This window comes from Elephantulus edwardii, unplaced genomic scaffold, assembly GCF_000299155.1.
Source record: "Elephantulus edwardii isolate Elephantulus edwardi_28Jun2011 unplaced genomic scaffold, EleEdw1.0 scaffold00073, whole genome shotgun sequence".
Taxonomy (NCBI): Eukaryota; Metazoa; Chordata; class Mammalia; order Macroscelidea; family Macroscelididae; genus Elephantulus; species Elephantulus edwardii.
In genome coordinates, this window is record NW_006399823.1 from 15,659,842 (window position 1) to 15,677,010 (window position 17,169).

The window sequence follows — 17,169 nt, forward strand, 5'->3', positions numbered from 1 at the left end:
ATCTGTCCATGGTTTAAGATCATGCCAGCCATGTATCCTAAGGTATCACCCTTAGCTTTTCTCAATTGGAGGTCCCTCATTTGCAAATGAAGAGATTAGCAGAGATTAGAAGAGATTAGACCTTCTCCAGAGTTTTGGTCAGAATTAAAGGTAGATATAAAGCTCTACAAACAATGGCAAAACACCAAAAGGATAAAGAGAAGCATCAGCCTGTCTCAATTGTTGCTAATTCATCTATTTCTCACTTCCTGTCTCTCCCTTACCCCTCCCAAGCCATTTCACTACATCTCCCAACCAAAAGGAAGTACAAGAACCACACACTCTGATTCTTTGATCCTGATAAGATTACTTTGTGATGGGGGAGATGGTGTCTCTTTGAGGTGAACCAGGTTTTCTGAGCAAGGGGTAGACCTGCTTGGTTAGCAATGTTTGCGCTCCAGTATCTGTGGAAAGGGCAGTGGCACCAAAAGCATACACCTGTCTCTTGTCTTGTTACATCTGAATTAGCCCTTCCTTTTCTATTACATGCCTTCTCTCCCAAACACTCCTTTAACCCCCTCTTGTGCTGACCAGTCTGCCACCCACTACTGTCCAACATGGGTCTGCACACCTAATTGTCTCTCCTCTGTGACTTGGCACATCTATCGTAAATAGCTCTGATTCGTTTCAGTCTCTCTTAATTGTAACAATTGTGTCTGCCAAAGGCCAGCTAGACTTGAGTTTAGACTAAACCAATCAATTAGCAGCAAGATCTCCAGCCCTGAGCTTTGCCTCTCCGCCCCACTATCAATGCCTGACTTTCTGGCACAAACAATCCACATCTTGGCTGTGCCAGGTTCTAAGCCAGGACATTCAAAGCCCTCCCTAACTGCTGCCCCCTAGGGCACCCTTCCTTTGAGGTCAGGCTGAACCCAGCCATCTCTGTTGCTCACTAACTTTTATGTCAGGTGCTCTTTTGATGGTTTCCATATCTTGGAGCTCAGTCGAATGGTGGCCTCTAATTTTAGCTTCCACCAGGAGAGCAAAGTTATGGGTTTTATTTAAAAAAAATAAAATATGCTATTTCAGTTATGTAATACACTTCAAACTCTGAAACACACTATGTTAAAATCTCCAAATATAACTCAAGGCCAAGAAGTGGCACTATCCATATTTGAGTCATAAGGTACAAGTACGCTGTAAATAAGAGAAAATCTACCTTGTTTTGCCACCTCCAGCCCTTTGAGCTGGTTGAGACACCTATGGGGACTCAGTATCTGCAATAAGCAGAGTCCAGAAATGACTATTACCTCCTGTTGGCTGGTGTTGGTTGACTAGAAAACATTACTGAGAATTAACTGGCACAATGTTACCTTGAAATGACTAAACTTGAACAAGTAGGGTGAGTCATGGGCAATACCAACTTTTAAGCAAGGGCCCCCCAGGTTTGGGGTTTTATTAGCTTGCTTGTGATTCAGGCCTCATTCAACCAGCACATAAAGGCAACCTATGTTCACTTTCTCCATTAGGAAGAAGGTGGCAAGACAAAGTGCTGAATAGGGCAGAAGATAATTTTACCTTCCAAGGCTGTGAGGTGTTGCCTTCTCCCCATCACTCCTAATTGAGGACAAGCGGGATCTTAGCATGTTGGCTCCTTGCTCACAGGAAGTCCTGAGAGTTCTGTTAGTTGGAGGGCTTGCTCCTTTCCTTACTTTGTCACTGGATCCCAGCTCTGAAACCCTAGCTTGTCATCTTTTGTTTCTCTTTGTATTTTATGTCCAAGAGGGCAGGATGGCAATGATGCAGTGCACTTTCTATCTAATTACCTGAAAAGCCTGGTGCCTGTCTCTGTCTCCCCTCCCCCATAAAATAACACATATTGTAATATGCCATGGACAGAAAGAAACAAAGTATAGGATTCACATGTCAGAAATTAGAGTGTAATCTTCATAGTTGGACTTTGTGCAAAGAAAGAAAATGGCTGACTAGAACAAGAACAGCACCTGGGAATCATGTAATATCATACAATTAATGTAAAATAGGCTGCAGCAAACATAATGAGTTAAGTCACCAGCTAAAAGAAACTGCCACTCACTGACAGTAAGTGATCTTTGGTGGCTTAATGATAAAGCGTTGTGCTACCAACTCAAAGGGACGATGTTCAAATCCACCAGCTGTTCCATGGGAGAAAGATGAGCAGTCTCCTCCAGGGTGATTCAAAGCCTCTGAAAACTTACTGAAGAGTCAGCTATGAGTCAGTTCCCCTAACAAAATTAAAGATAAGAAATGCGGTAGTGCACTGGTAAGTGCTCAGTTTCTAACTGAAAGATTGATGGTTTGAACCCCCCAGCACAGGAAGAAAATGTAGCCATCTGTTTCTTTAAAAATTGCAGCTTTGGAAACCAGACTGGTCAAAATACTCCATCCTGTAGGACAACTGTGAGTCAGAATTGACTTAACAGTAGTGAATATTTAGAATTAGGATGAAGATTTCAGTTGTTCCAATAGATGTAAGCTTGGACTACTAGGGAATCCACAAAGGGCATTCAGCCCAGCTTAGTGGAAGGAGTCCCAGTGTTTAATAGAATTGGCCTGGTGAAGGGAATGAGCTTGTCATTCAGAGGAAGCAGTAAATGCGAAAATTTAGAAAGGAGAGACACTCTTCACAGGAGTTCAACAGAGCTGTGGAGTGAGGGTTGAAAAGTGGAAGAAAGGGGATTCTTTGTCAGGCACACCCATGTTTATTGCAGCTTTGTGAGAAATAACAAAGAGCTGGAAACAACCCAAGTGCCCATCAACAAACAAATGAATAGAGAAGCTCTGGTATATTCACACAATGGAATATAATGCAGCATTGAAAAACAAGGAACTCATGCAATATTATGCAAAATGGATGACTCTGGAGGACATGATACTGAGTGAAATATCTCAGTCACAAAAGGACAAGTACTGAACAGTGCCACTGTTGTAAAATGGGACTTATATCAGGGTTGAGGAAAGACAGAGAAGGAGGGGAGGAATGATGTATACTTATTTGAAACAGATGAGGGAGAGAACTGTTTAAAGGGGATTTATTATTATTATTATTATTATTATTATTATTATTATTATTATTATCATTACAGTAGTCCAGAATGAAGGCTGCACAGTGGAGTGGACTTGGGGGGAGGGATTGTATAACAACGAAAATGTTTTTCTTTTACTTTTCCATGGGTGGCACTCAGCAATAAATAAAAAATAGTTCAAATGTACCTAGAATTGCCTTGGAAGAAAAGCCATGATGATCCTCTGGTGAAAGATAAGCCACTAAAAATCCTGTAGAGCACAATCCTCTTCTGACACACATGGGGCCACCATCAGTCAGAACTGACCCAATAACTACTGATTCAAAGTTTTGTTTGTTTAAACCAGAAAAGTTTTGTATGACATGCTAACAGTGTGGGCAATTAGAGTTTACTATTCACCGCTTGACTTTGCTCTGACCAAAGAAAGCCAATGGCTGACTAGACCAAGAACAAGATCTGGTTGGCTCATGTAACATCATCCAAGCAACAGAAAATAGGCTGAGTCAAAGATAATACGTGGAAGGCAATGAGGGGTCAGTGAAATATTTTAAGCAGGGATGCATTATGATCGGTAGCACATGTTATTAAAGATAGCTCTAGTAAAAGAGGCCAGTGTGGACACATCAATGGAGACATCAGGGCAGAAATATGGATCACTTGAAATAGAATCAGTGGAAAGACAGAGCAGTGAACAGGGCAAATGAACTGTGGAAGCTGGTGAGAACAGGAGGGATCTTTGAGTTTGTGGGTCTACTTGGGTTCTGAGCATCTACAAAGACATCGACGCTATTTGTTGAGACAGACTAGGCACTCAGGTAAGAGAGGAGGTCTGCAGAAGCAGGTGGGAAGGGGGATAATATCATGACAAGTTCCACTGGAGACACACTGAACCTGATTGAAGCTCCCAGGCTCCTTAATTTCCCATCATACACGTATGCATATGCATGAGCTCTAGTTGCATATGTTTAAGGAATTGTAACACTTTATGTGTCCCCTGTGGCCTCTTACAGCTCCAATGGTTGTCACAGCAGGAAGATTTGAAGGCAAATGTGGTGTGAGTGGGCAACACCAGCCAGACACATTCTTAAGTACTCATCCTATGAATTTACATCAACGTTAAAGGGGAAAAGGAAAACAAAATTCAAGCACAGCATGAACTTATTCCTACTTCACGATATTAAAAACACAACAATTGTCTTCATCCCAATTGCATAATCTCTGATATTAATCCTGTGGATGCATTATAAATTCTGAAAGAGCTGTCTGGTGGTGAGCATGTTTGCTACATGAACCCAAGAATCGTGATCTAGGTAGTGAAGCAAGGGTAGTATGCAGAGACAAATATGATGGCCCACATCCTCAAGGAATGCATCATTTTAAAGAAATGCAAATACCTATGTAAATGTGTGTACTTCATAAGCCGATTTACATTGATAGTGATTTATGTGCCCTGTGGAGTAGGGAATCATACTTCATAGAGTCTTTAAGTTTATGATCTTTTGGAAGCGCATCACCCAGCCTTTCTTCTAGTGTGCCTCTGCGTAGATTCAAACCACCAACTTTGTGACCTGTAGTCAATCTCTTACCCATTTACTCTATCATATTGACAGAAACTGGTTTCAGGGTTTTACTGATATTTCAAAAGTCCTGTTAGTGAAGTAGAAACAATCACTCTAGAAAGAAAAGTTAATTCTGATGCATAGGATAGGAAGAAGGCATCACAGAGAGAAAACTTACCTTGGCTAAGAATGCTTAATGGAGTTGTGGTGGCAGAGTGGAAAGAGGCTGTGCTGCAGTCCCTAAGGCATGCATGTGGTTTGAGGCCACCAGCTGCTCCACAGAAGAAGGATGGGCAGTCTCCTCCCGTGCAGTTAACTGCCTCTGAAAACCCTCCATAGGATCAGCTAGGGGGCACTTCTGACACTATGGTACACAACACAACGAGAATGCTTTATGAATCAAACTAGGCCTCAGATAACAAGTAAATTTTTAATTTTACATGAGAGTTTGTTACAAATTGAATTATGCCTCCTATAATGTATGTTGAAGTTTTAACTTCTCTATCAGTACTCAAGAGCAACGGTATCTCTCGGGAGACTAATGTGCACCTGATACAGGTCATGGTTTTTGCTATCACTTGTTATGCATCAGAGAGTTGGACAATGACTAAGAAGGATAGAAGGAGAATTGACGCCTTTGAGCTGTGGTGCTGGAGAAGAGTATTGAATGTACCATGGACTGCCAAGAAAACAAACAGTTCATCGTAGAGAGGGTTAAACCAGGCTACTCCTTGGAGGCAAGGATTCTGGGTCTTCGTCTGACATACTTTGGACTTGTTGTAAGGAGAGACAGGTCCTTGGAGAGGGACAGTGCAGGAAGGGAAGACCCTCTATGAGGTGGATTGATTCAGTGACTGGGGTAATCAGGATGGGTGTGTCAGAGGCCATGAGATTGACACAGGATAGAGCAGGGTTTAGGGCTGTTGTACATAGGGTCGCTATGAGTCGCAAATGACTCGACGGCACATAACAACAACAACAATCAATCAATCTGTGTTACGCAGATGACACTACCCTGGTTGCTGAAACTGAAGAGGACCTGAAACACTTGATGTATAAAGTTAAGGACTGCAGCCTTAAATATGGTATAAAGCTCAACACCAAGAAGACAAAGATTCCCACCACTGGGACAATTGGCAGCATCATGATAGATGGTGAAGAGGTTAAGATTGTGAACAGCTTTAGTTTGGTTGGCTTCACAATCAACATTCTTGGTTCCAGCATCCAGGATCTCAAAAGATTGATTGCACTGGTAAAGTCTTATGTCAGGGACATCTCCAGGGTACTGAAGAGCAATGATGTCAGTCCAGATACTGAGGTACATATGATCCAGTCCATAGTCTTTGCAGTCACTTGCTATGCCTCAGAAAGCCAGACAATGACTAGGGATAATAGAAGGAGAATTGATGCCTTTGAGCTGTGGTGCTAGAGAAGAGTATTGAATACACCATGGATGGCTAGAAGAACAATCAGATTCGTCCTGGAGAGGGTGAAAGTGGGCTGCTCCTTGGAGACAAGGGTTCTGAAGCTTTGTCTGACATACTTTGGACATGTATGTTTCAAGGAGGGACCATTCCTTGGAGAGGGGCATTAAGCTTGGGAGGGTAGAGGGACAGCGCAAGAGAGGAAGATCCTCAATGAGATGGATTGATTCAGTGATTGGAATAATGGGGGTAGGTGTGTCAGAAGCAATAAGGTTGGGAAAGGATAGAGCAGGGTTCAGAATTGTTGCACATAGGATCACAAGTGAGGTGACAGCACATAACAATTCTTTTTGGTACAGTTACTATGTGTATTCCTTCTCTCTTTTTTTGATTGTTTCTGAATCGTTCAAAATTTTCCCCAAAGTATCTCTCAGTATTGCAACTTGAGGCTTGCATTTGTTGTTCTTTCAACTTAAAAAATATCAAGTAAGTTTTTTCCTCTTTATTCTTCAAATCCAGCTCTTTGTCTTCTCAAACTGACATTTGAAATCTTCTGTGCATCTGTTTTACTTCAGCATCTCTTCCTTTTGTTTTGGCTTCTAGACACTCTAGTTCAATATTCAGAGCCTCTTTCTGACATCCCTTGTAGTATTTTCTTTATCCTTTATATTGTTAACAATCTTTTATTCTCTTCATGAATATATCTTTGGTGTCATCTCATAACTCATCTAATCTTTAATTATTAGTGTTGAGTGCCTCAAATCTGTTCTGGAGATGATTTTTAAATTCAGATGGTATAAAACTCAAGGCCATATTTTGGTTCTTATGAGATTATTTTAATTTTCTTCAGCTTCAATTTGAACTTGAACATGAGTGATTGAAGGTCTGTTCTATTGTCATCACTTGTCCTCATTCTGACTGCTGATACTGAAGTTCTCCAATGATTTCTTCCACAGATGTAGTCAATCTGGTTCTTGTGCTTTTCATCAGGTGAGATCCATGTGTTTGTATTTTTTGAAAGAATATTTTTGATGAATAAATCCTTGAATGTACAGAATTCAATCATTCTGTGCTCAACCTCATTTCTGTCACCAAGACCATACTTTCCAAATACCACGCTTTCCTTATTGTTTCCAACTTTTCCATCCCAGTCACTCATAATCATTATTTCTTGATTGCATGTTTGGTCAATTTCAGACTGTAAAAGTTGATAGAAATCCTCTTTGACTTAAGTTGATGGTACATGTATTTGTATAATAGTCATATTGACAGATCTTTGCACACATATAGATAACATTCTATCATTCACTATGTTGTACTTTAGGCTAGATCTTTAAATTATCTTTTTTATTAATGCAGCACCATTCTTCCTTAGTTTTTCATTCCCGGCCTAAGAGATATGACTATCTGATTCAAAGTGGCCCAGGCAGGTCCATCTCAGTTCACTAATGCCTAGAACGTAGATCGTCATGCATCCCATTTCATTTTGACAACCTCTAGCTTCTCTACATTCATACTTTGTACATTCCGTGTTATCATTATTGTTAATGCATGATTGCAGCTGTTTCTCCCCATTTTTCAGTGACTTCCAATGTGGGCTCTCCCTCTAATGATATATTCCTCTATTGTTCATAGGGTTTTCAGGGGCCTGTTCTCTCAGAAGTAGATGACCAACCCTGCTTTAGTCTGTCTTAATGTGGATGTTCTGTTAAAGCCTGTCCACGATGGGTGACCCTTCTGGCATTTGAAACACTGGTGCCATAGCTTCCAGCATCACAGTAACCTACAAGTTACCCCAGTACAGCAAATTAACAGATAAGTGCTGTACGAATGAAGGCAAGTAATAAAGCATCTACTCACCTAAGCTACAAAGTAATTAGCAACATGCAATCACTCCCCAACACAATGAACTAATAGACAGGTGTTGTACTTTATGAAGTGCATTATAAAGACCATAAAGCATATGAATATAAGCCCCAGGATAGCCTTCTCTGGCCCCAGCTGAGGCCCGTGGTAACACAGTAACTTGAGGTCCCCAGAGTAGGATTTCATAAAAAGAGTAGACTAAATACAGACACTTACATGGGATGCCAGATACTGCCTGAGGACCTGTGTATGAGCAATGAAATGCTGGATATTTTCAGCAGTCATCACACACTAGGAGAGAGGCCTTCAGAGGCATCTACATGACCAAGAACAATAGGACTTTGAGAAATGTACATTTTTTTAAAGCCACCCATTTGTATTTCTTTTACAGTAGCCCTAGCATACCATGACAAGATTTTGCTGCCATTTTGAAATAAAAAAGATACAGTCAGGTATCAAATATACATATTAGATTGAACGATAATGACAATTGCCATTGTGTCAATTAAAAAAGGTAAATAGCAACATTTCATATCATTCATTGCCTATTGAGTCAGAATTGACCTTCCAGTGGGTTTTCGAGAGGTGGTAAATCATATGGGCAGAGATTGTCTGTCTTTCAATTGGCTGGTAGATTCAAATCACCAGAAAGCTACTGCCCTTAAATTAAACAGTGCAGCTCTTTCTGGACTATTGCCTGTTGTCATTGCTGTTGGATGCTTTCAAGTCAACAGTACAATAGCTCTGAACCCTGCCCTGTCCTAAGCCAATCTCACTGTCTCCACCATTGGACAAATTCATATGGTTCAATCTACTAGCTCTGTTTGCTCTAAGAGATTATTTTAAAGGATTCCTAATATGTGCTATCCATCCATCAGCCTTCTGAAGAGGCTTAGCTCATGTTAATTAGCATGATCTTTACATCGACTCCCAAAGGAGCCACATTCCAATGAGCACACTCCTTCCATTAGAAAAAATTTTCACTGTGTGAAGCTTAAGGACAACTTGGACAAATCCACTGGTGTTTTCTGCCTCATTCCCCGGGTCCCCAGTCTCCTGGACCTTAAAAGAAAAATCAATATGATTAGGTCACGTTTCTGATGGCAAATGCTCCTGGCAGGCGTCGCATCCTGAAATTCTCACTGCAGCTAAGTCTGAGCAGCCTCTGGAGCTGCTGGGAATCCAAATGAACTCCTTGTTCAGTCTTCACCGAGGAGCTTCATTACCAAAGCAGAACCCTCATCCCTGCCTGCCTTTTTCTGAAACTTACCCCGTGTTGGAGAAAACTCAGTTTGAACTCAGATCTACATCCCACTGGAGAAGACTCGAGAGGTTTGAGCTGAGTCAGTCTTTTTTAAAGAAAACAGGCTCTTAGGAACTGACTGATTACTGATGTTGTCACTGATGAGAAGGTAATGACTCCCCAAAGCTGAGGTCACGAACCTGAAGCATATTTTAAAAACTATATTAGAAAACTGTTTCAACATCCATGTGTATAAGAGAAAAAACAAAAGAAGTAATTTAAATGGTTGCAAGTTGGCTTTGCACCAGGATTGTAGATTCGACCACTGTGTGGCTGTGGGAATCATTGTGCACGGTGTACTTAAATATATACCATTCAGGGACTGACTTCTTTCTTTCCTTTTTTTTTTTTTTTTAAATGGGAGAGCCTCGTTGTAGAAATTAAAAGAAAAATGCAAAGATCGCACAAACGTTTTCAGACATTACTTCATTGGTCTCCGCTGCCCTGTTTTATAGCTCCTGTTTGGCCAAAGGGGGTGGGTTGGCCTGGGGTGACAACCCTGAGCTGGCCATGCTGTGCCTCACGGAGGATGACACACGCTGTGTGACAGCCAAGAGAAAGCACTGTGGCCACATGCTTGGCATAATGATTAGCAAGCGCTTTCCTTCTGTCCCCGTGGTGCTGAATGTGGGCAGGACAGGCAAAGGAAACTATTACTAAAAGCTAGCAGAGACCTGAACGCTCAGATAGCTTGGAGCTTTGCAGTCACAAGCAGCCACTCTTGACCAAGCTGCAGAGAGCACTTGGAGAGGGCTTCAGGCCTATTGTTCTCCCTTCAACAGATGAACCCTGATTTCAGCTAATGCAAAGGTTTAGGCTTCGAATCCATTCACTGCTCTCTGAGGGAGAGAAGCACAATCTCTGACTGCCTCTAAAAATTTGCTGGACCGCCAGCTCTGGGTTGGTTCTGATTTGACGGTGCACAACACAACGATAACTAGCTAGCGTGAGGGAGCTCTAGTGTGTAGTCCATCAGGCATTGCACTGGTAACCCAGAAATAGCAGCCCTGAGCTGCTCTGAATCTACCAGAGACTCTACGGGAGAAAGATGGGCAGTCTTTACAGCCTAGGACACCTGCTGGAGGGTCAGCTATGAGTCAGCTCCAACTCAATAGCAATGAATTTGGTGGGTTTTTTAAGCTGTAGTACTTGAATACAAACAACGCCCAGCTGCTAAAAAAAAAAAAACACAACAGGTTGGCAATTCATTTTATAATTCAATCATCGAAAACCCTATGAAACACAGTTAAAGTCTGACACACACACAATTCCCATGAGTTGGCTGTCACTCAGGGATAATGGGTGGTGGTAAGTAGCTTCTGTGTGTGAATAAACAAAATAAACAAAGTTCCAAGGAGGAGAAGGGTCTTTTCTAAGGATCTCAGAGAAGTCATAGGAAGCTAGGTCTCTTAGTTCCAAAAAGCTGCTCTCATGGCATAGTCTGTATCATGTTGCATTGCTAATACAAAATCTGTGCCTCTCTGATGGTTCAAAACCAGCAGCAGCTCCACAGGTATAATTTAGAGCTGTAGAAAGCAATGGCAGTCAACTATGAGTTGGAATCAGTTCAAAGACAATTAGTGGGGTTTCAAAAATAAAAAATCTTTGTTCAAAAGATGAACAAAGAGAAAAAGAGTTGAAGCCAGAAAAAGTGTAGAAGGGAAAAGTGAAGCATTGCGAGTAGATATTTTTGTGTATATGACCGAGCCAACCACTCTGCCGGCACAGACACCATGGTCTATGCCATACAACACTTGTGGAAAGCAGGAAATACAGCCACTGCTGTAGAAACAGAAACTTGAGGAATTGAGTGCCCTGCACAGACTAAGTACAGAACATGCTTGATAACATTCAAGAAAAATGTCTGCTTATGTTATAAATTTTTAAGAAGTAGGATTGTGTCATCTGTATAATGCAGATTGTTGATGAGTCTTCCTCCAATCCTGATGCCACAATCCTCCTCATAAAGCCCACCTACCAGGATGATCTGTTCTGCATATAGATTGAAAAAGTATGGAGATAGGACACATCCCTGGTGAACACCCTTCTCGATTTTGAACCATGATCTTGCTCTGTTTTGACTACTGCCTTCTATTTTAAGTATAGGTTTCACATAAACACAATCAAATGTTGTGGGATTCCCATTCTTCTCAGAGTTAGCCACAGTTTGTTGTGATCTACACAGTCAAAAAAAAGCCTTTGCATAGTCAATGAAGCACAGATAGACATTCCTCTGGTATTCTCTGCTTTCAGCTAAGATCCATCTAACATTAGCTAGAATATCCCTAGCACCACAGCCTCTTCTAAACCCAGCCTGAACATATGGCAGTTCTCTTTGGATATGTTGCAAAGAGAGACCAGTCCTTGAGAGGGACGGCATGCTTGAGAGGGTGGAGGGTCAGCACAAGAGAGGAGGACCCTCGATGAGATGTACTGATTCAGTGACTGGGGTAATAGGGTTGGGTGTGTCTGAGGCAATAAGATTGGCACAGTTTAAAGCAGCATTTAGGGCTATTGCATATAGGGTCACTATGAGTCACAGGTGACTCGACAGCACATAACAACAACATGTTATCAACGAATGAAACTAGTCTTCATGCTCAGATTGTGGAGACATATATCTGTTTTATGAGGTTTATCCTTTTTATCCTTCTTGGCTATCTGTGTATAACCACCAGTCAAGACATTGTTTCTGAGTGTCCTCTAGACTTCTGGCTCCAGCAGAAAGGATTAGGGGAAGAAAGCAAAGGAAATTTTCATCCTCATTAGCATGGTAATACTTCCCTCTTTTTTTTTTTAATATATTCTAAACTTACTGCCTGCTATTTAATTTTTTTAAAACTGGCAACTAATATTCAGGAGCTCTGCTATGGTGGTTAGGAGTTGCGTTGTCAACCCAAAAGTATGTTGTTCAAATCTACCAGCTGCTCTCTGTGAGAAAGATGGAAATGTTTTCTTATGTAATTGACAGCCTCTGAAAACACAGTGGAGGGGCAGCTTTGAGTTGGTTCCAACCCAACAGTACACAACAACAACAAAGAATTAGGCTAACAGTATGATTTCTAACAGCCTAACCCTAAACATACTTTTTGGTTTTTTTCTGAGATTGAGTATTTTTTATTTTTCTTTTTTTAATAGAGAGTAGTGTATGGCATGAGGAAAAATGGTTTTTTTTCTACTTTGTTTTCAGTTGAATGATGGGTAAGAACGGTTCCCCAAACCTACTGAAGTTGAACAACACTGTCTCAAAGCCTACTGCCAGCATGTAGGGACACGTGGAAGAAGGAGCACTGCAGAGCACCAGCAGGTAAGATGAGGGACTGCAGAGCACCAGCAGGTAAGATGAGGGAAACGGGCAGGAAGCCAGGATCACAGAACCCTCAGAACCTCTGCTCTCATAGCTGCTGCCTCACAGCTCTCAGGTCACACACAACATCTCCCAGAAGCCAAGCAGGAGACGTGGTTAGATAAGGAATGAATGATAAAGACATGGTCCTGACATCCTCGACTAGTTACCCCAAAGCAAGTGTGTCAGCTGAGACAGGCATGTGGCTAAGAGTGACTTTGTTGTGTTTTTGTTGTTAGTTTTTAATTTTATCTTGATTTATTTACAAAGCTTGAATACATTATTTTTCATGAAAGATCCTTCCCGTTTCCTTCACCCCATCCACCAGTCGAATTGTGCAACCCTATAATTAACACCCTACCCCACATCCTCACCCCTTTATTTCTACCCTCTCCCCTGCCTTGGATCGTCATACGCATTCTACAATAATGGTTTTATACAATATTTGTCCTTGTGAAACTGAGTTAGTTCACTCAGCATAATGCTCTCAGTCCCTCCCAAGTTAGGTAATAATTTACATAATCATTGCTCATGTGCACTCTGTAGTATTCCATTGTGTGAATGTACCACAACTAAAAATCATGTTTTGGTGGTTAATTGTTTAACACTGCAGATTGTGACTTCGGTTGTTTCCCCTGAAGTCAAGGTTCATCTATTTGGTGTTCCTGATTTGTAGGCATGCAAAAGACAGCCCAGGTCCCCTGAGGATGGTTGGGATTTGTGCTGTTTTTGTCCCATACATTCCCAGCACTGCAGAGATCTGAGTCTGAGGTAAAGCAAGGAACTCAAGAGACAGATGCTGACAACCTTTCTATGTCTATTAGTGTGGGCATAAGAGTTTATCTTCTGCTCTTCCTATGACCAGTCCAGGATTAGACACATGAAGTGTGATCGATAGAGATTTGTGGATTTGTTAAAGGCAGTAAGGGAGACATTGGTGGTTCAGTGGTAGAATCTTTGCTTTCTATAAGTGAGATCTGGGTGCAATTTCTCATCAGTGCACCTCTGGTAGCACAGTGGTTAGGACTTTCATTGCCAACTCAAAGCCTGGCAATTTGAGTGTATCAGCCATTCTACAGGAGAAAGATGGACAATCTCCTCTCATGAGATTCACTGCCTCTGAAAACCCACAGGAGGGTCAGCTATGAGTTGGTTCAAGAACATAACCCTCATCTGTCAGTGAAAGTTTGTGTGTTGCTAGGATGCTTAACAGATTTTAGCAAAACCTTCAAACTAAGACAGACTAGAAAGGCAGACCTGATGATCTACCTCTGAAAAGCAACCGGTGAAAACCACATAAATCCTAATGATGTGGCCATCAACAAGTCATGTGGCTGATGTAGGATAGTATAATATGCATGAAGTTACCATGACCCAACAGTTATTGGACAGCAGTCAACAAGAAGGACAAATAAAACCCCTGGACCATGCAAACAGTTACCACACTCAGGCGCTAATCCCAGGCTGACAGTGCAAGTGTACCACAGGAACCTCTGAAGAAAAGCCTGGTGACTTATTACCATAAAAATCAGACTGAGAAAGATGGGATCAATTATGTATACTATATTGAAACAGATGAGAAAGAGAACTCTTTAAAAGGTGTATATGATTAGGTATTATTGTCATGACATGAGTCCAGAATGAAGGCTGCCTAGTGGAGTGGATTTTGGGGAAGGGATTGTATAACAATGAAAGAATTTTTTTTTCCTTTTCAAAGAGAAGGATGAACTGGAGGGAAGGGGTGAGCAGGGAGAAAATGCAACAATGAATGAATGGAAATCCAAAATCTCTGTAAATTTTCATTAAAATTAAAATTAATAATAATAATAAAAAAAAATGTTTTAAAGCAATCCGCCACTGAAAACCCGTTAGAGCACCATTCAACTCTAACACACATGTGGTCACCACAAATTGAAATAGATTTCGCATTTGCTGGTCGGGGATAAGTGGAATAGTAACACTTCTTAGAAGTGTATCTGAAACCCAAGGAAAATCCCAGAATGGTCAGACACCCTACTTCTCTGCCTTTCAAAAATTTCAGGCTCACCCGCCTCTGCCCTGGCCACAAATTCTGATCTGACTTCCTAAGAATATCTTATGTTTCAATAAGATAAGCAGAGCACTGGCTAAAGGAAACACTGCCACATTCTGCTTTCATTAAAATGAGCAGGAAATGGAGGCAGGGACACGGTTTTTGAAAATAGGTCACATAAAGGGAATGGCTTGGAAAATCACCTTTCATTTGCCTCCAGAGGCTATTAAACATTAAAGGAAAATCCCAAAGGAAGAGGTGAGAGATTTGTCCCTGTCAGTCTCTGTAAATAGCCTAGATACTCAGCACTCCAGAATGATTCCAAGCAGGACCCGGCCTGGCTTTGAGCAGGGGGAGGAATGAGGCCACCGCTGGCACTTCCTCCACCCATGGGACTTCAGGCTTCCGCTCTAATTCTCTAGTTTAAACAAAATTTGTGGAGACACTTACACTCTTTGAGCATTCTTATACATATTGTATAATTGTTGTTGTTAAATGCTCTAGAGTTGACCCCTAATTGGAGCCAACAGTTTACAATTGACTGCAAACTAAAAGGTTGACTTTTCTGCCCCATTTGGCAGTTCTGCAGAAGAAAGGCCTGGAACACTGCTTCTGTGAAGATTAAAACCCACGGCTGTCAAGTCATTTCAACTCAGATGACACTGCAGGGTGGAGGGGAACTGTCTCATAGAATTCTCTAGCCAGATTGCGCTTTTGAAGCAAGGATGATGAGACTTCACCTCACATACTTTGGGTACGTTGCTAGGAGGGGCCATTCCTTAGACAAGGACATGATGCTGGGAAGGGTGGAGGTTCGGCAGAGGAGAGGAAGACCCTCAACCAGGTGGATTGACTTGGTGATTGCGGCAATGGGCTCTTGTGTAACAGGACATGTGAGGATGGGGCAGGATAGAACCCGGTTCAGATCTTTGGTCACAGGGTCACTATGAGTCGTACTCAACAGCACCTAACAACAGCAATTTTTCATGCAAGTAGCTTGCCAGATCTTTTCTCTCATAGCATGGCTATTGAGGTTTGAACTGCCAACCATTTTTGGTAAGAAGCTGAACACTTAACCACCACACCCCAAGGCCTCCTACAAAGACTACAGCTAGGAAAATTTCATGGAAAAAGTTCTACTCTGTGGTGTCCATGATTGTATAAGTAATATATTTTCTTTTTTACTTTTTAAAAATTTTATATTGGTTTGCATAAAGTAATACATTTTTAAACTATTTCCTGCATTTCCCCAGTTATTTGAAAGTAATGATTCCGTTTTTACACTTCCTCAGCCAACAGGAAGGAAGACACATCCACACAGCAACCTACCCTCACAACCTGTAGGGTGCCTTCCCAACCATCCCTCTTTAAACCCTGAATGTCCTCATTTCATTTTTTAGTCTCATATTAGAGTCGTTTCCTCTCTGCTTTGTCTCCAAATTCTGATTACTGGGCAGTGCACCTATTAATTTGAATGGAATGAAGTCTCCACCACTCCCATTTGAAAAAGAAACAGCTTTGCCTTTTCCATTTGATTCAGCATTATAAAATATTTATGCATCCTCTGGCATCCCCAGGCTCACTCTCTCCCATCGATTCTCCCAGTCGGCACTAAGTGCTCACTTTGAGCAAAGTACTTCCCATCCATCAGGGACAGTCCAAGATGACAGCATTTGGTGAGCCCCAGCTGTTCCAGGTCCACCGGGTCTCCTGCAAAAACGCCTGCTGCTCACTCAAGGGGCTTCCTAAGTTTCTAAGGCCCTACAGTCATGCTGCAGGAGATGGCTGCTCCCTGTGGCTCTCAGTTCTCCTTTGTCTTCTTGATTTTTTACACCCGGGTATTCCTGCGCCAATCACCCACAAGCTGGCATGTCTGGTCTCTGGTGACCTCAGGGGCTTCAGGCAGGGGGTGTGCTGTTGGGAAGGGAGTGTCCTTGCCAATGTCTGGAGGACACTTCACTCGGGCAGGATGATCAGATACTTCCAGAAGGAAAAGCATCTCTATTGTTGTTCTGGATGTATCATCCTTGCATAAGTTGTGAATCATATCACTGTTGTCCATAAGGTTTCTACCAGCTGATTTTTAGAAGTGTATTGCCAGTCTTTTTCCCAAATTCATTTTAGTTTGGAAGATCCACTAAAATTTATTCACCCTCATAGTGACACACACGGCTCTACTGACAGATGAGTGCATTGGCCAGGAATCATGTCTGGATCTCCTACATGTGAGTAAGAATGCTACCACTGAATCACCAATATCTTCCTGCTTTCTGTCTTACGGTAAGAAAACAATACTGGAAATAATGTGAGACATGGATCCAACTGACCAAAGGAAGATACTCCTAAAAATATATTGCAATTGAGTCCAAACTGACTCTTTGCTGACTATCCACACAACAGGTTTTTGGGAAGGTTGTAAAGCATATGGAAGGTGACTGCTCATCTCTCTCCTTTGAAACTGGTGATGGATTCTAACCACCAGAGAAGAGCAGTCTTTAGGTTAGCAGTGTAGTCCCTATGGACTAAGCCACTAGAGCTCCTTATTATTTTGTTAGACCAGGAAGTATCAGTCAAGTTGTCAATGGAAGGAGTGTG